This window comes from Myotis brandtii, unplaced genomic scaffold, assembly GCF_000412655.1.
Source record: "Myotis brandtii unplaced genomic scaffold, ASM41265v1 scaffold504, whole genome shotgun sequence".
Taxonomy (NCBI): Eukaryota; Metazoa; Chordata; class Mammalia; order Chiroptera; family Vespertilionidae; genus Myotis; species Myotis brandtii.
The window spans coordinates 2,829,609-2,848,412 of NW_005369217.1; the positions used below are offsets into that span (position 1 = coordinate 2,829,609).

Here is an 18,804-nt window from a genome sequence, read left to right on the forward strand (position 1 = left end):
CACATGGCTTCTGTAAGAGGGAGAGATGTTCTCAAAAGAAGGGGAGCCAGTCAGACATGGGGAACTAGGGAGAAGATTTTGGATGAACAGTTTTAAAAACAAAACAAAACTGTTATTGGACTCTATTTAAGGCAGAATCTGTGTCTGATTCATCCCTCACAGAATGACACACACACACACACACACACACACGCACACACACACTTTACTAAAAATAAATCTTATTATCTTAGTACTTGTTTCTTAATATATCACTTAAGCACTTTTTTTTCCTACAAAAAGCTTTATTGTTTCCATTTGGTCCAATGCATGGGAGAGAGCTCGAGGGTGGTTCAAAAGATGGCTAGTGGTTTTAGGAAGAGGCTCAGGCAAAAGCCAGACACAGGGAAGCAGAGGGGCCCTTCAAAGGACTCTGGGCTCCAAAGGCTCCTAGTCCTGCTTGATGGGGAGGCTTTCAAAGAGGTGCTTGCTTAGCCCAGCCTAGGGGCCAGCCAGCCTGCAAATGTGAGTCAGGTGTTGCCCATGTTCTTGATGAGTTTCACCTCCTCATCCAGGAAGTGGCTCTACAGGAAGTCTCAGAGATGAGGGTCTGTGCAAGTAGAACCCAGGTCATGCAGCTCCAAAAGGGCCTGGTTCCGGTTCTTCTCCAGGGCCATGGCAGCTTCCATGGTCCTGAGTTTTACCCACTCATCTTGGGAAGGCTTCAGCTCGTCCTGGAAGAGAATGTGGCCACCACGCTGGTTTTGCATCTTTAAGAGACCCTCAGTGCCCTCACGCTTCTTCTCTGCCAACTTGTGGAAGACGTGGCCCAAGCCCTCCAGAGCCACATCCATGTGGTTGAAATAGAAGCCCAGAGAGAGGTGGGTGTAGGAGGCCCACAGGTGCAGGTTGGCCAGGCGGTTAACAGCATCCTCCACCTCGGTGGAGTAATTCTGATGAATTTGGGAGCTCATGGTTGCTCGGCAATAAGGAGTTAAGATTAAAAAATTGTGTGGGCTGGTCTCGGAGGCTGAGGATGGCCGAGGTGGTTCCGGTGGTTCCAAAGTTTTATTCATTCTTTTGGCTATTATAGTTTACTAGAGGCCTGGTGCATGAAATTTATGCATGGGGGGAGGGGGGTTGTTCCTCAACCCAGCCTGCACCCACTCCAATCTGGGACATTCCTCTCACAATCCAGGACTGCTGGCTCCTAACTGCTAGCCTGCCTGCCTGATTGCCCCTAACTGCTTCTGCCTGCCAGCCTGATCTCCCCCTAACCCATTCCCTGCCAGCCCGATTGCCCCCAACTGCCCTCCCCTGCTGGCCATCTTGTGGTCGCCATCTTGTGGCAGCCATCTTGTGACAACGTTGCACGAGGGTGTCCTGCGACGCCACCTAGGCTTTTATTATATAGGATAATATTGCAAAGTTCAGGACTTCCTAAGACCACCCTCACTTCTATTTTTTTTTTTATTTCAGAGAGGGAAAAAAAGGGAGAAACAGAGATAGAAACATCAATGATGAGAGAGAATCATTGATTGGCTGCCTCCTGCATGCCACACACAGGGGATAGAGCTTGCAACCCAGGCATGTGCCCTGACCAGGAATCGAACAGTGTCCTCCTGGTTCATAGGCCGATGCTCAACCACTGAGCCACGCATGCTGGGCCCACCCTCACTTTTAAAGTTAACTGCAAGTTCAGGGGTCCCAAGACTACTTCCAGGTTCAATAATTTGCTAGAGGGACTGACAGAACTCACTGAAAGCTATTGTGTTCATGGTTACAGTTTATTGCATTGGAAGAATACAGATTGAAATCGCCTATGGGAATGTGTGCATGGGGCAGGTTATTCGAGTTGTCCTCTCCAAGTGGCGTTGGGGCAGTCCTCATTTCTTCCAAAAACAAGCTCATGACAATACACATGGAGCATTGCCAACCAGCCTAGCTCACCCGAGCCTTGGTGCCCAGAGTTTTTATTGGGATTTGGTCACAGAGATATGGTTGACAGCCTGAGTGGCTGACCTGAGCTTCCAGGACCTGCGGAAACTGAACTTGATACTGTGTGGCCCAAAGCCCTCACCATGAATTCATTGTTTGCATAGACAATCTGGTGTGGCCAATGTCCCCAGGCAAACAAAGATACTTTTCTCAGACATGGATATTAACTAGATACAAAAATATTTATGAACTAAAAAGAAGCACATTCATCACCAAAACCAAACACCCTCAACTTACCACCAAGATTAATGGGGGAAAAGCTCAACATTTTTGTTATCTTTAAAGTCCCTTTTGTGCCTTTCTCCAACCCCATCTTCCTTTCCGTCAGTGATAACCACTATCCTGCATTTATGTCTATTATCATTTTTAGTTTTGCCACATGTACCTAATTTCCTAAATGATATATGAACTTGCTTTGCATGTTTTTGAACTTCACACAAAGTCATACTGTAGATATTACTCGGCAACTCGCTATTCCTCACAACACAATGTTCCAGAGATTATTCATGTCATTGTGAGCAGATGTAATTCATTCATTTTCACTGCTGAGTTTATCTATTGCGTCGTTGATTGACAATTAGGGTTGTCTCTGGGTTTTTTGTCTTGTAGTGTGGATCAGAACACCTGTGCAAGAGTTTTCTTATCTACATTTCCAGGAGAGGAGCTGCCTTGTCATAAGAAATACATATCTTCAGCTTTCTCAGATAATGTCAAATTGTTTTCCAAAGTGGCTAGGCCAGCTTACATTCCCACCAGCCGTGTAAGAGTATTGTGGCGACTTTATATTCCCACTGACACTTGATAGTTTATGTTTGTATCTTTGTGTACTACTGTGCTGTTCAAAGTAATATTTTAAACTTGATAGGTATTGCCCATTATTCCTCAAAAAGTTCTTACCAATTTATACTCCCACTAGCAGTATGTGACAATCTGTTTCCCTACACTTTAGCAAATACCAGAAACTATAATATTTAATATTTGCCAAATATAATTTTAATATTTGTCAAATGGCTAGGTACAAATGTTATTCAATTTTAATTTGCATTCTTTGTTTACTAGAAAAATTGTAACTGCAGAACCAGCTTCAAATGGTCCTAAACTGTTTAAGGAGATACCGAGTTGCTTTTCAGAGACAATAGACCAAATCCACAAGTTATGTGGCGGAAGCATGCCGAGAGGAGAGAACTTTGATCCTCAGCTACACCCACAACCAAAGTCTCTCCCAACCCATCCACAGGGAACCAAAGGACCAGGACATAACTGGTCCATTGTCCAGAGCAGTGGTTCTCAACCTTGGCTGCACATTAGAATCACCTGGGAATCTTTTTAAAATCCTGATTTCTGGGCCTTATTCTAATGTGCAGCCAAGGTTGAGAACCACTGGTCCAGAGGACCAATGTTTTCCAATTAAAACTTGTCCTGTCAGCACTTCCGCATACCTTTTCCCCTACCAGCGGTTCTCAACCTGTGGGTCTCGACCCCTTTGGCAGTCAAACGACCCTTTCACAGGGGTCGCCTAAGACCATCCTGCATATCAGATATTTACATTACGATTCATAACAGTAGCAACATTACAGTTATGAAGTAGCAATGAAAATAATTTTATGGTTGGGTCACAACATGAGGAACTGTATTTAAAGGGCCAGAAGGTTGAGAACCACTGCAAAAACCCTTAAAAACCCTTAATTCAGCCAGCAAAATGGGTTTGAGGCAGCCCCACCTGCGTGTCTCAGGGGTTGAACGACAACCTATGAACCAGGAGGTCACAGTTCAATTCCTGGTCAGGGCACATGCCCGGGTTGCGGGCTCAATCTCCAGTAGGGGGCGTGCAGGAGGCAGCCGATCCATGATTTTCTCTCATCATTGATGTTTCTATCTCTCTCCCTCTCCCTCCCTCTCTGAAATCAATAAAAATATTTTTAAAAAGAAAAGAAAAGATGGGTTTGAGGCATTAAGTTTCCCATCTTTTCTGTTGGCACCTTCTTGATCAATAAACCTTTCCTTACTCCAAACTGATGTTTTGAGTTTTGGCCTTTCGAAGCATCAGGCCCACGAACTTGGGGGTCAGTACCAAATTGTATAGTTTTAATGTTTTTGATGTCTGCATTTCCTCTGATATAAAATTCCTTTGCCTATAAAATTGTGGTATTTGTAGATCCAAGGTCAGGGGCATGGGAGGGGAGCATCACGTGATGAAACCTTTGCAGAGGAGTGAAGAGGCGTGGTTCTGTGTAGCAGAAGAAAAGGCAAAAGCAACTCTGGAGATGTTATTATTTCAAAGTTTACTGTGGCTCTTTTGCCCTAATTGAAAAGAAACGGCAGATGTTAGATTTTGACAAACTAGCAAATTAAATTTTGTTTTCATAGTCTGAAACTTATAAATCATATAGTACAGAATTAGAAAGATATTTAAAAATAGCATCTGCATAATTGGATTTGATATGAGTACATCTGCAAATAACATACCAAAACTGTCCATTTTCTTCAATGATCTCAAAATAATATCCCTATTACTTTTTATGTTTTAGAATGAAAAAAACTGAAACCACAGGAAGATAAATGATCTTTGCAAGGTTGCATCAAGTCAATATAAAGGTCAAGAGTAAAGTTAATTTCTAGTCTATCATTATGGCTGAAACTCTTCAAACCCCCTGCAAGGTTTTTACTTAGTAGGAATTTAAGTGTTTTGAATATGAAAGACTTCAGCCAAAGAATTGTAACTTAAAATACAAAACAAAAACATTAGCATTGAGAGTTTCTAAAGCCTTGAACACTACATGTTTTAATGCTAAAATCTTTGACATTTAAAAGGCTCAGGAACAAATCTTACTGAAAGCCAACTAACATGCAAATTATAATAATTTATTTCTCTCAGGCCTTGGCATGCTTCTTTTTGGTACCAGAAGTAGAGTGAGATATTTGAGATTCAAACTCTTTAGAAACATGTTTACATTTGAACTACATTCTGTGTGGAAGAATATCCTTGTATCATCTTCCCTATTTCTTACCCTAGGAGTTGGCTGGACTTTACAACCAATTTTGGGTCTGAATGAAGGGATGAGAAACATCCATGCTAACCAAAAATATGCTGCCTTGACTTATTAAATATTTTAAGGTGGAGGAATTTGAATAACAGCCTGTGCAGGAAGGGCCGCCTGACCTTTGCCCTGAAGCAAGTCATCAAACCCTCAGATGAGAAGTGCCTTCTCTATACTCAGAGGAAGGAGCATCCTTATTTCCAAAGACAAAGGGACACAGAGAGGAATCTGAATGGACAGGCCTTGCTAAGGTTCCCTCAGTTACTACACTTACCTCATACCCTTTGTCCCGTCCAATCTTTCCATGACTTTCTACTCTTTGTCAAACAGCATAAAAACTCTCAGGTTTAACCCCTTGCCCAGTCTTCATTTCCTCCTTATGAAGGCTCTTGTGTCATGTAAAACTTATATTAGCTAAATTTGTATGATTGCTCTTTTGTTGTTGTTGTGTGTGTGTGTTTGTTTTTGTAGGATTGCTTTTCTTAATATGTCTTCTGTTATAGGACCCTCAGCTGAGAACTTAGAAGGGTAGAGAAAAATATAATTTCCTCCCCATATTCAATAATTTCCTAGGCTGCCCTTTAGCCTCCTAATATATCAGGTTATGGTATCTCATGTCTTCTTTCTGTATTCCTTCCTCATAAGTTGTTTAGATATAATTTCAGTGCCAATAATTAAAGAGTGAGAATAAGAGAAATGGGCTGGTATGGTTGTCAAGTCCACCCCCAAAATTAACACTTTGAAATAATGTTCTTTGCTTGAAACAACTACCTAAACACCTTGGGAATTTGGTGGGGAACGTTGTAATGGGAAATGTTAAATGACAAAAATAAAATAATTTAGTATTGATTTTGATGTCCTTTATTCAAGGGATGTCGATGTAAGACATGTCTAAACCTGTAGAGGACTTTGATGAGTTTACTTGAACCAAAATGATGACAGTTGTAGGAAGCAAAATTTCAATGGATTGAGAAAATGCTCCAGAGAGTGGCAGTTTTGTACCTTATTTTATACATAAAATCAAAGGAGGGGGCATAAAAGTCATAAAGGGGTTACATGAAGTCCATTGGTGATAGATTAGGGAGGTGGGAGAAAGCAAAGCAGGAAAACCTCTGGGATTGGATAAAAAGTAAAATGATACACACATATCATATTTTTCCATGTATAAAACCCTATTTTTTTTTAATCTGAAAATTAAGGGGCATGTTATACATGGAAGTCAGCTGAGGAGGGAGCCCCACAAGTGCATAGCTGCACATACCTTGTCAAACAGGCTTCCTCCAATCATGGGCCTTGTTACTGACGTCAGCTGATGCCATAATTGGAGGTGACGGTGGAGAGTGCACAGATGCAACAGGGACTGGAGTGTTCTGAGCTCATAAGATTCAAAAAAATAAAAAGATAAATACCGGTACGCTATTGTCTTACTCTGCAAAATTCAAACTGAATGTAATCAGCTATGCAAAAGAGCATGGAAATAGAGCTGCAAGAGAGACAATTTGGACCTCCTCCCACTGAGTGTATGATCAGACAGTGGAGAAAACAGGAACAACTCCTTAAGATGCCAAAAAAAAGAAGAAGGCCTTAAGAGGAAAACCAGCAAAATGTTTAAAATATTGATTTCTTAATTTGGGGTTGTAAAAGTGGGGGGGGCATCTTATACACGGAAAAATATGGGACTTCTTTTACATTGGTAGGTACAGGATAGTTAACAGTTAACAATTAATGAGATAACGATAACTGCGGGGTTTTGTGATCTCTGCCCTGGTTCAGTGATTGTGCCATGAGGGGTCTGGAGAAAGGAAATTAACCGGACATTCCAAAGGTATGTTACTGTACATACAAAAAGACCATAGACACGTTCAGTTAAGGTAAAGACTGCCCTTTGTCAAAAAAGATACCGACCTAGGACATGACTGTCCACCATGACTTGCTTTTAATTTTTTTAAAATCCTTACCCTAGGATATGTTTACTGATTTTCAGAGAGAGGAAGGGAGAGAGACAGAGAAAGAGAAAAAAGGAGGGCGGGGGGAGAGAGAGAGTGAGAGGGAGACACACACACACACACACACACACAGAGAGACATTGACCGGCCGCTTCCTATACACACTCTGACCAGAGAGTGAATCCACAAAATGACACTCCAATCAACTGAGCCACCCGGCCAGGGCCATGACTTGCTTTTAGTTAGAAAGTTGTAAGTTCTGTCTCTGAGTTTGTAAGGCCACCATGTGGCCTCCCCTGACTTGTCAGGTGTAGTGTGTGGCCCCTTTTCCGACCACAGGGAAAATAATAATAAGATTGCGGGAGTCAGTGCCTCCCAAGCAGTGAAGCACTGTTCCTGAGGGATTGTCTGCCAGAGTGAGCTAATGGCGTGTTGGCCAGGAGGCCCTGTTTTCTGAGTTGGAGGATTGTGATTGGTGTGTAGGTTTCTGGACTAGTGTTTCCCGTAAGTGCAGGCTGACTCAGGTTTAGGTTTGTGATGTGGACCTGGCCACTAGGGTGGCCTTCATTCTGTGGGTACTGATGTATGAATTAACTTTATCAAGAATCTGTTTTCTTCTCTCAAGGAAGTTAACCATTGCTTGGGAGGGAGTAAAAACTGTGCTGTAGTGGTCTCTATTTTTGCCCCCTCCCCCAAAGCCAAATGAGTTTTCAAGGATAAGGAAGCTCGTAGTTGCTTAGGGGCACTGCCAGCTCCATCTGTCACAGTCCCTTTCCTTTCACCTTGTCTCAAACTCATGGTCTTGGGCGATTCAGGAATCAGTCTAGAGCAGGGGTGGGCAATCTTTTTGTGAGTGCGTGCCAAAACCAGCAAAATCTCTGACTCAAAATTCTTCTGCGTGCCAACCCTAATTTGTTGAGAACATGTTACATCTACTTGATATCTCTTAAGGTGTACGTATGTGAAGAACCTTGAAGAAATAATAAAATTCATTCGAGCAACAAAAACACAGTATATGATGATGAAAAATACATTTATTTTTTAATGTATACATGTACACTGATAGTCCGACAGAAAACTTTATGACTCCGTTTGATATTATCAGTGGGACTTTTGCTGCTGCATCACTGATGACAGAGATTTTACATCAGGTTTATATTTCATGACCTTCAGTGATATGCATGAGCTACTACTTTCATCTGTCAGGCTACTCCTATTACTAGGAAGGCAGGGAGAGTTAAGGCAGAGGCATAGAAATTGCTCTTCCCCTCTCTCGTCAATCCATGTCTATGGTCTTTAAGATAACTTGTTATGTAAAATTATTTATTTATCTAAGATGCACCTACACTGAATTTATCTGAAAAATTAAAAAGTCGACATTAAAAAAAAATTGTAAATGGAAAATTATAAGAGAGGGTTTCGCGTGCCAGCAAAAGTTACTGGTGTGCCATGTTGGCACACGTGCCAGGGGTTGCCCAGCCCTGGTCTAGAGTGAGAGCAAAATAACACATGGAAATCACCTTGAAACGCCCAAAGGGGGGGAGGGAGTTAAAAGTAGTTTTGGTGTAAAATAATCATGGGATGGGGTCTTGGCACTGAATTTTTATTTTTTCCTTCCTTCCTTCCCCCTGTCAATGAGCACCTCCTATATGCTCCTAAACTTTGAGAATGTGGAAATGAAAAAGATAATCAGGATATGTAACCCCATGGATAATTAGGGGGAGAGGGGAGATAATAAACATTTCTGATACTGGTACGTGCTATTGATAAGAACGATGTGATGACTGAGAGCACCAACAGGAAGCCACTTTAGAAAAGGCAGCCTCTACGAAGGCAGTATGGAGCCGAAACCTGAAGCGTGAAAAGAGCCCTCTAGGAAGATGAGCAGAGGGACATTTGAGACAATTTATACTGCAAAATCCCAGAGGCCAAAAAACAACAGTTTGAGGTAAGGAAAGGAGGATATTGTGACTAAAGCTGAATGATGGAGGGGGACAATTCCAGGAGGCTGCAGCAGGAAGTAGGAGCTTGCAAGACAGAGCCTTCTAGGCCAGTGGTCGCCACCTGGTGACCATTCTAAAGGTTGGCGACTCCTGTTCTAGGCTACAGTTAGGAGTTCAAGTTATATTCTAAGAGCAATGGGAAGCCAGTGGAGGCTTTAAGCTGGCATGATCGGATTTATGGTTTCAAAAGCTCATGGGGACCGGTCTTTGGAGAGCGGAAACAGGGGCCTTAACTAGAAAGTTCCTGATTACAAATACAGGAAAGAGATTTTAGTCCTCATTACAGTGTGGCAATGGGGGTGAAAAGTAGATTCAACATAGATTTTGGGTAAATATCTGACATAACTTGTTTATATATTAGCAGTGAAGGGGTAAGGAAAAGGGAGAAATCAAGGATGAGTCTTAGGAAGTTTGGTTTGAGCATCTGAGTTAGAGAATGCTGTCACTGAGACAGGGAAGACTGAAGGACAGGAGTTAAGATTTATTACCTTAGAAATGCCTCTTAGACATCTAAGTGTCCCACAAATAGTTGCATACATGAGTCCGAAATGCATGTGAGAGAGCTGGGGCGGAAGATATACATTTGGGAATTATCAATTCGTAGAAGGCGTTTAAAGCCACAGGACTGGGAGAGGCAGTCTGGATAGAAAAGACTGCTCAGTTGAAGTCCTGGGCATGCCAGCCTTTACGACCAGGCAGAGACAAAGGAGCAGCCAAGTGTTTGGTCAGTGAAGCAGGAGGAAACCCAGAAAACCAGAGAATGCTTTAAGAAGTGGTCAGCCGTGCTGCGGCTGAAAGGTTGAGCAATTATTGTGTGGCTTTGGGTAAATTGCTTCATCTATCTATCTAAACGCAGTTTGCTCATAAGTAAAATGTTGACAAAAATAATACCACAGTTACAGTGTTATTGTGAGAAAAACATAATACTTGTAATGCTCTCTGCGCCTGACATGTAATAAGTGATAAATGGCTATTATTAGTCTATTGCTGTTGAGTTTGAAAATCTATAAGGGGAAATATATGTCAGGGGGAAAACTACATACATGTAGTGGGAAAGTTCTGAATAACAGGTACCCAGTTTCATCATATCTTGCAAATCATTCTCTCCTTTTAGTCTTGGTGTCTTTTTAGCTCTTCTGGAGTCAGGGCTGAGATCTGAGAATGCCTTCTTCTCTGGAGTCAAAAGTTGCTATGACAACGGCCTGAAAATGAAAGTTCTGTGCTTTATTTATTTATCTGAGCTTAATGTCGTGCAGAAAGAGGGGAATGCCTCACAGCCTTTTCAAAGACGACATCTTCTCTCTCATACTGTCAAGATCTTTTACTATTTACGTAAAATTTACTCTCTTCCTCTTATTCCACAAAGTATTTGAGGTCATTGACAATATTAAGACACATGTAAGTTGAGGCACTTTAAAAAAAGATAAAAGGAGAAGATGAAATATTATTTGGAGGAGACATAACCTGTAACAAACCTACAGTATAATTATTATTAACAGTGTGCAATAAACTTAACTCCAAGTATTTTGGAAGTAAAATAAAAATGGGAAACATGACCATTTAAGGATTCTCAAATGTCCACTTAATGGTCACAACAGTAGGGTCATTAGGAGAGAGAAACATTTAAACTGATACACATGTATGTTGTTATTCTGCAGCAGTAATAGCAACCAACAGTTGCAAAAACTTTATAGTTTATAAAGCACTTTTATGTTTACAGAAGACAGCACTACAGATTAAGACAGATGGAGAACTTTAATCATGGATTTTTTAAAAAAACAAACTAACATATTTTTAGCCCTTGCTGGTTTTGATCAGTGGATAGAGCATCAGCCTTCGGACTGAAGGGTCCCAGGTTCGATATCTGTCAAGGGCACATGCCCAGGTTGCAGGCTCGATCCCCAGTAGGGGGCATGCAAGAGGCAGCTGATCAGTAATTCTCCCTCATCCTTGCTGCTTCTATCTCTCTCTCCCCCTCTCCCTTCCTCTCTGAAATCAATAAAAATATATTTTAAAAAACACACCAAAAGAAAAAACCCCATATTTTAAAAATATATATTTTTATTGATTTCAGAGAGAGAGGAAGGGATCAGGATAGATAGAAACATTGATCAGCTGCCTCCTGCATGCCCCCTACTAGGGATTGAGCCCACAACTGGGCATTGACCGGGAATTGGATGGTGACCTCTTGATACATGGGTTGATGCTCAACCAACTGAGCCGCACTGGCAGGGCTGAGTCTTTTATTTTCAAAACCCTGCTCTTTCTACTAGACCAAGAGTCAACTTATGTGATTACAATCTTTTAAAAATCATGAAATATCTTACATTCACAAAAGTACATAAAATTTGTACACATATTTTGAGAAATACCTGTAAAATATTTATGTAGTGATCTGCAGTTGGTTGCTGCCTGTGCTGGGCCTAGAATTCATGGGAGGGGCCATGTAACCAAGGCCTGCTTTCACCAGCACTGGGCCTGGGCAGACTCAACACCAGAAAGACGGCTCCACCTGCTGGCTGTGTGGGAGGAAGGCTCAACGCAGTGACAGTGGTGCCAAACCTCCAGCCCTCGCTCTGAAGCCACTCAGTGTCTTCCTGTATGTCTCTGGCACCTCCACCACCCCAGCCGTTGTTCATTTGTCAGAGCCCAAGGTGCCTGGCTGCAAGTGAGAGTTTGTGTGTTTCCAGCAGCCTCTGCCTCACCCAGGTAGACTGTATCCCTGCTGATTTTCACAGCCAGATAATATGTGGGCTCCTTTTCCTGGCACTGGTTCTGGGCTGGGGAGTCCAGCATGGGACTGAGATCCCCTCACTCCTCAGGGAAACTTTGCATCCAACAGATCCCCCTGGATTCTTAACCGCCACATGTGGGTGCAGAACCAGCCCATTTTGCGTCTCCACCCTGCTTACCAGGCTCAATGCGGCTTCTTCTTTATATCCTTACTTATAGGACTTCTGTTGAGCTTGTATTCAGATGGTTATCCAGGTTGTCTGTTCTATAATTTAGTTGTACTTTAAAAAAAATTTATTTGTCAATTACAGTTGACATACAATATTATATTAGTTTCAGGTGTACAGCATAGTGATTAGACATTCAAATACTAACAAAGTGATCAAGCCGATAAATGTAGTACCTATCTGACACCATACATAGTTATTATAATATTATTGACTATATTCCCTAGGCTGTACTTTACATTCCGGTGACCATTTTGTAACTTCCAAACTTGTCCCTCTTAATCCCTTCACCTCTTTCACTCAGTCCTCCAATCACCCTCCCCTCTGGCAACCACCAGTTTGTTCTCTGTGTCTATGAGTCTGTTTCAATTTTGTTTGTTCATTTTTTATTTTTTTAATTTATTTTTTAATTGTTTTATTGCTTAAAGTATTACACACCTCTTTCCAGTCCTCCAATCACCCTCCCCTCTGGCAACCACCAGTTTGTTCTCTGTGTCTATGAGTCTGTTTCAATTTTGTTTGTTCTTCATTTATTTTTTTAATTTATTTTTTAATTGTTTTATTGCTTAAAGTATTACAAAGGGTATTACATATGTCTCCTTTTTTCCCCCCGCCCTTGACCATCCCCTGGCCTCCCCTACCCCCCAGTGTCTTATGTCCATTGGTTATGCTTATATGCATGCATACAAGTCCTTCGGTTGATCTCTTACTCCCCTCCCTTCTGCCCCCCAACCCTCTCTGGCCTTCCCACTGCAGTTTGGCAATCAGTTTGAGGCAGCTCTGCCTCTGTATCTATTATTGTTCAAAAGTTTATAATGGTCTCTATTATCCATGAATGTGTGAGATCATGTGGTATTTTTCCTTCATTGACTGGCTTATTTCACTTAGCATAATGCTCTCCAGTTCCATCCATGCTGTTGCAAATGGTAAGAGTTCCTTCTTTTTTACAGCAGCATAGTATTCCATCGTGTAGATGTACCACAGTTTTCTAATCCATTCATCTACTGATGGGCACTTAGGCTGTTTCCAGATCTTAGCTATGGTGAATTGTGCTGCTATGAACATATGGGTGCACATATCCTTTCTGATTGGTGTTTCTGGTTTCTTGGGATATATTCCTAGAAGTGGGATCACAGGGTCAAATGGGAGTTCCATGTTTTGTTTTTTGAGGAAACTCCATACTGTCTTCCATAGTGGCTGCACCAGTCTGCATTCCCACCAGCAGTGCACGAGTGTTCCTTTTTCTCCACATCCTCTCCAGCACTTGTCGTTTGTTGATTTGTTGATGATAGCCATTCTGACAGGTGTGAGATGGTACCTCATTGTTGTTTTGATTTGCATCTCTCGGATGATTAGTGACTTTGAGCATGTTTTCATATGTCTCTTGGCTTTCTGAATGTCCTCTTTTGAAAGGTGTCTATTTAGATCCTTTGCCCATTTTTTGATTGGATTGTTTATCTTCTTTTTGTTAAGTTGTATGAGTTCCCTATAAATTTTGGAGATTAGGCCCTTATCAGATATGACGTTGGCAAATATGTTTTCCCACGCAGTGGGTTTTCTTGTTGTTTTGTTGATGGTTTCTTTTGCTGTGCAGAAGCTTTTTATTTTGATGTAGTCCCATTTGTTCATTTTCTCTTTAGTTTCAACTGCCCTAGGAGCTGTATCAGTGAAGAAATTGCTTTGGCATATGTCTGAGATTTTGTTGCCTTTGGATTCTTCTAGAATTTTTATGGTTTCCTGTCGTACATTTAAGTCCTTTATCCATTTTGAGTTTATTCTTGTGTATGGTGTAAGTTGGTGGTCTAGTTTCATTTTTTTGCATGTATCTGTCCAATTTTCCCAACACCACTTATTGAAGAGACTATCTTGGCTCCATTGAATGTTCTTTCCTCCTTTGTCAAATATTAATTGAGCATATTGGTTCGGGCCGATTTCTGGGTTCTCTATTCTATTCCATTGATCTATATGTCTGTTCTTGTGCCAGTACCAGGCAGTTTTGAGAACAGTGGCTTTGTAATACATCTTGATATCTGGTATTGAGATCCCACCTACTTTGTTCTTTCTCAGGATTGCTGCAGCTATTCGGGGTCTTTTTTTATTCCAGATGAATTTTTGGAGAGTTCGTTCTAGATCTGTGAAGTATGCCGTTGGTATTTTAATGGGAAGTGCGTTGAATTTATAGATTGCTTTGGGTAGTATGGACATTTTAATGATGTTGATTCTACCAATCCATGAACACGGTATGTTCTTCCATCTGTTTATGTCTTCCTCTATCTCTTTTTTCAATGTGTTTGTTCCTTTATTTTGTTCTTTAGATTTCACATATAAGTGAAATCATATGGTGTTTGTCTTTCAGTTGTAATTTTGATGTGGTAATGGGAGAAGGTGAGTTCAGTGCCCCTCCTACTCAGCCAGCTTGACCAGAACCCTAAAATTACTGCATGTTAATCTAAATAAAACTTTATGAAAATTAAATATTTGCAAAAACAAAAATGTTTAGAAGAATAACATTATTTCACTTTTTTCAAATATCTTCAGTGTCCAGTTTAATACAAATCAACTGGATTCTCATATCTGATTCTGCATTCAGCCTGCTGTGGTATGTTGTTGCTTTGGTTTAAGTATAAGAAGAAAAATCTGGCCCCAGAGATATTTAGTTGAAAACAGAGTGGGGATATTTTAGTGAAATTTTCAGATAACTGGATATTCTTTTTATTTGTTTGTTAATCCTCACCTGAGAATATTTTTTTCTTTTTAGAGAGAGTAGAAGGGAGGGAGGGAGGAGGAAAGAGAGAGAAACATCCATGGGAGAGAGACACATTGATTGGTTGCCTGCAACACACATCCCAACCAGGGCTGGGGATTGAACCTGCAATCCATGTTGGCACCCTTGGCCAGGAATCAAAACTGTGACCCCTCTGTGTGAGGGCCCCCACTCTAACCACTGAGCACACTGGCCAGGGCTGGATATTCTTATTTGTACTTCACAGGTAGTATTTTTTAAAGGCTAGTTGCAATGTGAAATTTGAAATATGAAATATCATATTGTTACCTTAAAATCAGTCTAACAATGTTTAAATGGCTGTCACCCATGCATGATTTTGTAACATTATGCACTGTTTATCTGAAAAATACTGTTTCACTGAGCTATGCAGATTCTCCAAATGTTAACACATTTCATTATACAATACCCAAAAGTCATATTCATCAATATTACTACCAGTATTACCCCAGAAATCTTTAAGTATTTGCATGTAGTCAAACTCATTGTGGTCGATCCAAATTTTCCAAATTTCTAGTTTTCACTTGAAAGCTCAGAGTTTGTTAGGGGTACCAAATATTGTCAGTTATTTTCCTTAAAGTGACCAGCTAACTTTATCTTTGAAAAAATATCTCCCAAATACCCAAGCCTAAATATCCACTTGTGTCAGCATTCTTTCAAGTAAAAATAATATTCACTAAAAAGGTGACAAATTCAGGAACTCAATTGCACAAGGGCTTTTCCTTTGGACCACCACTGTTGTTAGGGTGTGCAGCAGAGTGTTCTATGTTCTCTAAGTGTGAACAGACCAGCAGCAGCATCACCTGGGAACTCTTTCAAAAATACAAATTATTGAGCCCCACTCCAGACCTACTGCATCAGAAACTCTGAGGGTGAAGAACAGCAATTTGTGTTTTACAACCCTCTCAGTGGTTCTAATTCCCTCTAATGTTTGAGGACCAGTGCTTCATTCTGAGAGCAATGATTCTTAGCCTTAGTTGCACATTACAGCTGCCTGGGTAGCTCCAATGCCTGCTTACTCTTTTTTTTTTTTTTTTTTTTTTTTTTTTGCTTACTCTTATTAAGTTAGAATCTCTGAAGGTGGGACCCAGATATCAGTATATTTAAAATTATCTTATTGATTTTAGAGAGAGAGGAAGGGAGAGGGATGGAAAGATAGAATCATGAATGAGAGAGAAACATCGATCAGCTGCCTCCTGCATGTCACCTACTGGTGAATGAGCGCCCAACCCAGTCATGTGCCCTGACCTGGAATTGAACTGGTGACCTCTTGGTTTATGGGTTGATGCTCAACCACTGAGCAACACTGGCTGAACAGATATCAGTAATTTTTAAAATTCCTCTGATGCCAAAGTACAGCCACTGGCTTAGGTTATCTTTCTTAAACAATTCTCAGTTATGTTCTTATCTGGTGCTGGACAGTGGTCTATTGAAAATGGAGTTCTCTGACAAGCTCCTTGAGTGCTAATAATAAGCATGCTTCTGGTTGGAGGAAAATCAATGTAACTAGACAGAAAATCCAAAATGGTGAACAAGAAAATGTCTAGGAGGACTCGAGAATAGATTAGTTATGCCTTTCTTTCAGGAAAGTGAAAATCCTGATGGGTCTGGTTACTACTGAAACCCCTCTTCAGCTGCCAGGGCTTGTTTTTCTTTATAGCTTCCATTTCTCCACAGACTGTCTTAGATTAGAAGCTCTGACCATTATAATGATAAGTTTTCATTATTTTATTTTAACGCTCCCTTACCGTCCTCAAATGAAACACATATATAATGCAAACTACCTATATACATAATTTAAAAATTAATATAATGCCCTGATTGTATTATAAAGTATAAAATGAGGTTAATTTATAATAAAAATATATATTGCAATATGTAAATGTTACCATAGACAGTCAGTCCGGAGCACAGGTAGCCAGCAGCAGGGTGGGTGTGGGCACAGCTGGCCAGTTGGGGAGGTAGGCTGAGAGCTCTGGCATTTCCAGGCATCCTGATGGCAGGTCCTAACACCCGCCTCCTACACACACACACACACACTGACTGTGATATTGTAGAAAAAGCATGTCAAACTCAAAGGCTAACATGGGCCAAATAAACAAGGTTTAAGTTTATGTGGGCTGCAAAATAACAGAAGCTTCAATTTTCATAGAAATGTAGGTTTATTTTGATAGAGACATGCTGAATACAAAGGGCTGAAATAAATGAGTAATCATTAACATAAAATAATAGAACATTTTAACACAAATTAATATTTTTTCTTGCACATTAACTTACCAGACACTGAATAACTGCACAAATTAATAAGCATAATGCAAATAATTTTTCTTGATCTCCAAAAGTGAAATATTTCCTCATGTGCACACCAAACATGTCAATCCAAGACTAGTGACGTGGCAATTGGCTGTTAAAATATTCACTGCTAGTATTAGTGGAGAGAAATGGTGCACCTGCGTGGAAGACCTATAAGGGAAATGAATGCAACATGATTACAGTAATCAGTCATTAGTGAATGTTGTAGTTTGTTATTAATAATTATGTATAACAGGATATTGTAAAACTTAAGTTACAAATTTTTATCAAAACTTTTCTTACATACCATTATATTGGTTGGGCTGCAAAGATATTCATTGTGGGCCGCAGGGGGCCCACTGGCCAGGATTTTGACATGCTTAATGTAGACAGTCAGGGAGTGCTGGGGAATCTCCCCTATTGGCCAAGATGGCACAGGGGGAGGTACTTACACTGAGAGTGCTAAAGGCTAGAAAGATGAGTGGATAGGGACTGAGAACACTGAAAGCTAGCAAAATAATTGGACAGGGAAAAAATCCCTCCCCTTCTTATCTCTATAAGAACTGCAGGCTTTAGCAGGAAGGGGAGATGGTCTTTGAGACAGGAGTCCATCATTCTCCCAGGTTGTGGCACCTAAATAAACCTCTTTCCTTTTGCACCAGCACTTGTCTCACGAGTTTGGCTTTCACTGTGGCAGGTAGCCAAACCTGATTACATAAATGCTTGGGAAAAAATTGGCAGACATAATAAAGCTGTCAGATATTGGTATATGAATGTTTTACTATAAATGAGATATAATTGACAGAAAACATTATTAGTTTCATGTGTACAACATGATTTGATATTTGTATGTATTTTGACATGATCATCACAATAAGTCTAGTTAACATTTGTCACCATACATAATTACAACACTTTTTGTGTGTGATGAGGACTTTTAAGACTTACTTTCTTAGCAACATTCAAACATGCAGTATAGTATTATCTTACCTAATAATAGACCAACATGCAAATTGACTGTCCCTCTGCTATGCCCACAAGCCAATCGGATGAGTATGCAAATTAACCCAACAAAGATGGCGGTTAATTTGCATATGTAGGTGCCCAGCGGCCTGGGTCCCAGGAACATCATCGGCACCCAGGTCACTCCAAGGTAGGCCCCATGTGGGCCCTGAGAAGCCTAGGAAGGGCCTGAGCCAGGGGGCTCCTGGGCAGGGCCGAGCCTGAGATCAGAGCCGAGGGTTCCCCTGCCCAGGCCTAACGCCTCTCGCCCAGGGGTTAGGCCTGGGCAGGGGCAGAGCTCGTGGGGAGCAGGGGCGGAGCCTGTGATAGCGGGAGCTGGGGGGGGGGTCCCCTGCCCAGGCCTAACACCTGGGCCAGAGGCGTTAGGCCTGGGCAGGGGCCGAGCCAACAATTGGTGTGAACTACAGAGGAAACACCTTTCCTGACTGCTCATTGGGTAAGCTTCCTATATGCCACTGGTAATATTCTTAGTAACTTGGGTAATAAGAATCCAAAAAGGTGATCTAGGGTTTTTCCACCACACTCCTGGAGAAAAAAACGAAGGTCCGCTGCTGGAGGACTAAGAAATGTCATATCCTGCCCTAGCCGGTTTGGCTCAGTGGATAGAGCCTCGGCCTGCCAATGGCAGGGTCTGGGTTCAATTCTGACCAAGGGCATGTACCTAGGTTGCAGGCTCCTCCCTGGTCCGGGCCCAGGTTAGGGCTCATGCAGGAGGCAACCAATCAAAGTGTTCCTCTCACTTTGATGTTTCTCTCTGTCTTTCCCTTTCTCTTCCACATTCTC

General features: G+C 41.3%; 1 pseudogene; it reads right to left on the bottom strand.

Annotated features, from left to right (window-relative positions):
* Positions 1 to 560: 560 nt before the first annotated feature.
* Positions 561 to 981, bottom strand: LOC102258942 (annotated as a pseudogene).
* Between the last annotated feature and the right edge of the window lie 17,823 nt (positions 982 to 18,804).